Source organism: Hipposideros armiger, unplaced genomic scaffold (assembly GCF_001890085.2).
Source record: "Hipposideros armiger isolate ML-2016 unplaced genomic scaffold, ASM189008v1 scaffold_1737, whole genome shotgun sequence".
NCBI classification, from domain to species: domain Eukaryota; kingdom Metazoa; phylum Chordata; class Mammalia; order Chiroptera; family Hipposideridae; genus Hipposideros; species Hipposideros armiger.
Genome location: NW_017733087.1, coordinates 19318 through 26975, shown reverse-complemented (window position 1 = coordinate 26975; position 7658 = coordinate 19318).

Genomic DNA, 7658 nt, shown 5'->3' with positions numbered 1-7658 from the left:
AAAACAAGAATTAATAGATCATATCATTATATATGTTTAGAGAGTGGCAAGTTTTAAAAGTTGCTTTATTTCTTTTTATATAAATGGGAAAGAAACTTAAAATTATAAATGTAAAATGTATTCCATGATCATTCAAAAGGGCCTAAATATTAATAGTATCCAATTATATGTGTCATACGAGAAAATGAAGAAGGTGAGAGATGTGCAATAACCTATACCCATCTAATAAATCTTAGAAAAAGCCAAAAGCAGTAGCTTCCTCAAGGGAATATAAGCTAGCTTGTTTCACTTTATCTGCCAAGAAAAGGGAGGATGAGAAAGGCACAGAAAAGCTTGTAGCAAAAAGTGTACTGTGTCTTTGAATAAAACTCATATGGTGTTTCCAGAATCCAGAATCCTGCCAGTAAGCACATTCTCTTAGCTAAATAGAGTCAAAGGAAGTGTTTCTGGCCAAGCTTAGCTGATGTTAAAATCTCTGTTATTTTCATCATAACACACAGCCTTGGTAGTTTTCCTAACTTGAGAAGAAAGCATATTTATCTGGAAAAATTATAAAAATTGATTTCTTAATGTAATATCTTAAGAACATTAAACTTTTGTATAACATTTGTTTTATATGATATTTTACTTAGAGATAAAAGACTAGAAAAAATTCCATTAAAAATGTTAATATCGTTATTCTGCGGTGATAAGTATTAAGCATGTTTTCACTTTTCCTTAAAAAATATCCTCCACTTTTATTGGTTCCTAGTTAAGTAATTAAGTAAACCCCTTCAACTAACTCAAAAAAAAACTAAAAAGCGATACTAATTTAATTTCATTCTATAGATTTTCCTGGTATTTTTCATATTTTAAACTAATTCTCCTTTCTCTAACCATCAATCAATTGAAAACTTAATAAATCCAGACAGTTCTGAAACATTCTCCTTTATTTAGTGATGATGTATATATATATATATATATATATATATATATATATATATATATATATATACACACATCATCACTCTATTTATCTCCTTGGCAAGCATTGAGATTAAAAATAATAATAATAATACGTAAATATAAAAAAATTATGCCAGAATAGATTTCTTATTTCACAATTTTATGTCACAAAATTGTGATGTTGTGCTATCATGATGAAAACTTTGGGAATGTATAAGCATTAATCAGTGAAATAAACTAATATTGCACAGATACCATTCTTAGAATTTCAATAAAAGCTTCAAAATGTTTATTTTCCCTAGAATGTCTACAAATATAGTTTATAGAGTGAACTCTCGAGCTATGGAAACTGAACATAAAAATTAATTGAAAATTTTATATTATAAAACTTCAAAATAAAAAGGCATTAAATCAGTTTGCTCATCTTCATGAAATATAGAACATTATTTTTTTCAGCTATATTCCCTCATGATTTGTCCAGCCTAAGTTTAAATGACTAAAGCAATAAAGCTCCCTCTAACATCCTTTGGGATATTATCCCATAGCCTAATTCTAAGTGCTGTTAGGAATTTTGGTATGTGTGTGAATTCTCAAGACAACTTTATGCCTTGTTTCAGCAAATTGCTGTTCACAGATGGCTTGTAAAAAAAAAAAGTGCCTTGATATAGAATCAGATGATTAAAAAATCATGATACATTTTGCATAATACTTGCCAGTTAATGTGTACTTATTTCCATGTCTTGTTTTCCTATATTATTATTTTACATAGTTTATAAATAGAGTTATTGTGAACTATCACATGATGACTTAAAAATGGAAGGTGTGGAAGTTAAATGGAATCAAGCAAGAAATATTAATTAAAAAGCTTACACACTCGGATAGATTTCAAGTATTGTGAGGTTTTTTTATTGTTCCTGTGATGTGACTGCTAATTGTCATAAATAAAAGATCTGACATTCTTCAACATGTTATTTCAGTAAGGAGCGAGCATTGGCCAGGCAACAAATATGTATTTGCATGTACTTCATGGGCACACACAAATATATAGATACACACACATCTATATATGCACAATATACACTGACACACAAATATGTGCATATATCTATATGTGTGTATATCTACATTTCTGTATATTTATCATCCTATATCAGTAATATTATAGTAACCAGTGTTACATAGAGACATTAAAGAAATGTCAACTAAAATATATGTTGAGATCATCTCCACATAAAATGATAAATAGAGTTACATAAATAGATGAGAATCCCCCAGGCAGGACTGCAGGAGTACGGGTAAAAAAAAAAAAAATGCCTTGAAAAGATTTGTTGGTGTACCACCATTGAAAGAAAAGAAAATCAAGAAGAATCTAGAAAGAAATCAAAATGGAAGGACTCCAGAGGTAAAAAGAAATTTAGGACACTGAAGTCTGATGAATATCAAAGCACAGTTTGGAGCTAGTAGTACACATAGATGTCAAGCACGTGAACCTGAGCTTGCATCTGTGTCGGTTATATGACATTACACAGGCTTCCAGTTTTTCAGTGCATTTCTGTCTCCTGGAAATAAGGAAAAATGTAAAACAAGTACATTACAAATTTGAATTATAGACTAAATATAATAATATTTAATTTCCTGTGTTTAAAGCCAATTTTTATAACACTTTGTTATATATCTCAGTTCTATAATTATGTTTGTGTAATAAGTGTTAGTTTTCAATGATTCAAATGAATAATTAATTATAGTGGGGAAGATTGAATAATGTATTCACCTGAGCCTAAAAGAAAGTAGCTTCTATTTAAATAGATTTTTTTCATATATACTATGTGTGGTGCATGATGCTCACTGCAGAATGTCTCTTATCTTTTACTTCTTTATATTTAGCTCAGCAATTCAACCCAGTAAAATCGAAACATGTAAAAGGAAGGAGAATACAGTTACGGGCCACTGCACCCTAAATCTTTTTTTTTAATTAAAGTTTATTGGGGTGACAATTGTTAGCAAAGTTACATAGATTTCAGGTGCACAATTCTGTAACACATCATCTATATATCACATTGTGTGCACCACCCAGAGTCAGTTCTCCTTCACTCACTATATATTTGACCCCCTTTACCCTCATCTACCACCCCTCTATCCCCTTACCCTCTGGTAACCATTAAACTATTTTCTGTGTCTATAATTTTTGTTTCTTCATTTGTTTTCCTTGTTCTTTTCTTGTTTTCAGTTTTATATACCATGTAATGCTAAACTTTGATTAACGCATTTCACCAGCTTACTTTTTGAGGCTACTATGCTAAACATAAATTTTAATTTATGTTAATTTAATTATGTTTCTTAAATAGTCAAGGTTTATTCATTAAATGTTCTTACTTTGCTTTCGTTATGTACAAGTTTGAGACAAGTACATTTTGGTCAATGAATTATCCATTCCACTACATCACTTTTGTAACCACGATTCCTGCAATTTTGTGCCCCTCCCATTACTGTTGCGTTATTCTCTATGTCGTTAAAATGCAGAATAGATGTTAAGATGAGTTAGTTCTGACCTTTAAAATGAGATGGGGGTGGGGGAAGGGCAAGAATAACAGTTAAGTTGTCATTCAACTATTTGATAAAAAATGTTAGATTTATTAATTTTTGTTATTATGTGCACTGGGTTTCTTTTATATAAGATTACCTTAGGAAAAAAATCTAATGTGTTTTTATACATAAAGCCAAGAAAAGTTCAGCTTTCTGGAGACCTTCCCAGTTATATTTCAGAATCATAGTATTTTAATTGTTTCGTAATATTAAATGCCATTTGTTTGCAGGCAGGAACCAACTTTATCCCTCAATTATATTAATGCAATGAATGAAATCGAAAATGCACCCTCAGATTAGTGAACCAGAGCAAAGGGATGACTATTCCTATCTTGAGTCACAATAGATTCTGAAGGTCAGATGCTTGCTACTGCTCAGATGTGTACCACATAAAGTGCAGCAAATGAATTAAGGCTAATTATACCTAGTAAATAAGACAATGATTAACATTCTACATCGGGACTAAAGTAAGCACAAAATGAAGAGTTAGTCAGTGTTATCTAGACTAAAAATGTTGTCAAGCTTATCTATTTCTAGTACTTAAATTCACCATGTAAATTTTCTATTCTCTGATATCTCATATTTTACCATCAGAGAGTCGCATATTCCCAATTTAAATCCAAAATTTACTGATATATAGGCATCATCAATTGAATTTTTATATAATAATCATATTGAAAATATAATGAGGAATAGTGAATTTCACATTCACATTTAATTGCTGAGCATATTGAAAATACAAAGGATTATGAATACTTAATTTATGTGAGTGCAGTAAATATATTACCAGTGGGCTGTATTTAGACTTCAGACATTTTTATTTTGAGCAGCTGTGTTAAAAAAAAAGTGTCTCTAAGTATCTTTCCATGTGTTGTTGATCAATTTCCAGTTTTCCAGAATCACCAACATTCTTTTATGTTTACTGGTTGGTCTGCTTTAGATAAATACATTACTATACTCTTCCTTATAGGCATTTAAGTTTACCAACCTCGTTTTCCCCTCAGCCAACGTGGAAATATATCATTTGTATATATGCAATCAGAGCAAAGACATTAAGTGACACAAAACATTTGTGTCTAGAGTAAATTAAATGTGGAAATATTGCTTTTAGATTATTTGAACATCAAACTTTAAAAATAGTTTTAAAAATCATCTGTCTGTAGAAAATTGATAAGAACTATTTAAAACTCCCCCAGGGAATGTAGATAATAAAACAATGATTTCCCATGGATTATTAATGTGATTTATTTATTTCATATCTACATAGCAATGTACTAACAAGATTAATAACATTCAAAGACAATATGTGAGAGCACCACCTTTATAATATTGCTTAAAAATGAATAAATCCACAATTCTGAGAAATTGAAAACAATTGATGCTAAGTGAATTCTTACTTCTCAACCTGATTAAGTACCAGCATTTCAATATAATTACCATTTTAAAGAGCCTATCTCCAAATACAGTCACATTATGAGGTACTAGGGGTTATGGTTTCAAGAAACACACTTTGGGAGGGATGCAATTCATCCCATAACAACCCCTCTTCCATAATCCTTACATAAAAACTTAAGAGAGAATGGGATAATGATCTAAAACACTGGGCCATTCACATGTCAAAATCAGGTTACAATACTTAATTTACACAGTTCAGTTGTAATACCTTTGTGCCTTGTAAGCGCCATGTGTGTTTGTGTGTGTGTGTGCTTGTGTGTGTGTGTGTGTGTTTGTGTGCATTTGATCAGAGACACCATGCTGCATTCTCAATGTACCGCATCTTAACAAAGTTTATTTTGTATAAACTGGGTTATACTAAAACCTAATAGTATATACCATAATTTTGTTTTTAGCCTGATATATTTAATAAGTTCTCTAATAAATAAATTTTATTTCTCTTTCATTTCCATGGTGTATATTTTCCTTTATATTATTTAAACTAAGTAAATATAAATAAAACACTTCTCAAAGCATAGTTGAATTGTATTGTCTTTTTATACAAGAAAATAACCTGAAATGTATATGTCATTACTGAACATCAATATACTTTTTAAGTGATCATTTGAGGTAAGTTTGCTTTGGAAATTAGAATTGAAGGTCAAGATGTTGAGAACTGACTATACTAGGCATATATAGGTGTGTGTGTGTGTGTGTGTGTGTGTGTATGTGTGTACTGCAAGTGCTATGCAAGTTATATATCTATATATCTAGATCTGTAATCTCCTGTAAGAAAACAAGAAATTAGCTTGTATATTAAATATAAAATAAGCAGTATTTAACTGGCCCAATCCATAGTGTTATTGAATTTATGAGTAAGATTCCATATGATTATAGGGCATACTTAACATAAGTACCTCAAACTGTTGGAAATATTTTCAAGAAGAAAAGAAAATGAACTTAGAGCAGTGCCCCACACATAGTAAAGTATTAGTAATAATGTATTTAATACAATGATCCTTAAGAGTTACCGCTATGCTAGTAGCCAGTTTCCCAGCACCTACCCTCTCTAATGAGCAACCACAAAGCCAGGGGTCAGCCCTTCCATGAAGAGGGGAAGAGGTACACAATAGGAAACAGGTTACGTGAAATACTGACAGGAGGAAAAGAGCCAAAGAATCCAAACCAAGAATATGATTTATCGTATACTAGCCAAGTCCCTTTCAGGTCTAAGACCAAATTCTCCCAGGCACTCGAAAAATGGGTGAAAAATGATCATTTTATGGGTGAGGTGAGACACCTGGCAAAAGCCCTGAAATATATTTCACGATACTTTGGACTCTGGTATTCCTGAGGTGGGTGGTGTGTTAGACACTAATGTGCACGTGTCCCATTGGAGGACATGAACAAGGCAGCCAGTCCAGCAATGAGGCTGAAGTGTCTCTGGAGGGGAGAGAGGGGAAGGGGTAGAGGGAAGGGGAAGGGAGGAAGGGGAAAATCTTCAAACATTGGAATTAATTATATTATTTTTATAACATGAATCAGGGTTGTTGGAAAACTTATCAGTCATTATTTTAGTAAAAGTATAAAGGTAATTTGGTGCTGTTATTTAAGATGTAAAAATAATGACTTTGTCTTTAAAACAGTAGATGTTACTTTGAATTGCCAGATACAGGTCTGTTTGGGAATTGGTGGCAGGAAATTAGAATGTGCTTCAGAACAAAGCGTCAACAACAACAACGTCGCCTTTTTATTAGTTTTTTGTTTCCTTTCTTTTGTTTTTTTTTCTTTCTTTTTTTAAAGTTGTAAAGGGGAAACCTGGAAGAACAGACTTCTGGAAAACAAAGAGGAAAATCCTGCATAGGATGTGTAGAATAATTTGTGGAATTCAGTGCACAAAGAGAGACATTATCCGATGTAGTTAAGTCTTTCCAAACTTGAATATGCAGGGCCTTAATCCTATGTTAGATTTCTTAAAAATGTGTAAGTTACATTTAAATTAATTGCATAAAGCTATTTTAGTAATTCTTATATATGTGTTTTATGTATAAAAATGATGACTGCATTAAGCATTTAAGTAGTTTATTCTGGTATAATCTTGTTCTTTCAACAGATGAAGGGAATAAAAAGTTTGCCAGCACATAGAATATTTATATCTCCCTGTCTCCCTGTGTAAAGAATCAGGAATTCTGTAAAACATAACAAAACAAAACAAACAAAAACACCTTATCATAGAGTATAGCCATGTTTCAGTTAATATATAACCAAAATGTCTGAGAAGGTGCAATTAATGAATCAAAATTAAGGATAAAACTATGAAACTGAGTGACTGATACCAGACGAAGGAAAACATCTTTGAATCAACTAAACAAATTTGATCTTGGATAGATTATCTATTCATATGGCTGTCAAAGGAAAGGACATGGTTAGGAAAATAGGGGAAGAAAGGAAGACCATGAACAAGAAATTAAAAATATGAGGTAATGAGAGAAATAACCTGGAGTTAACAAGTGAATGAACAATGTTGATTTTAACTAACCTCTGTTCTAAAATCACAATATCTAAAGATTTTATTTCTTCTTCTCCTTCTCCTTCTCCTTCTTCCCCTTCTTCTTCTTCTTCTTCTTCTTCTTCTTCTTCTTCTTCTTCTTCTTCTTCTTCTTCTTCTTCTTCTTCTTCTTCTTCTTCTTCTTCTT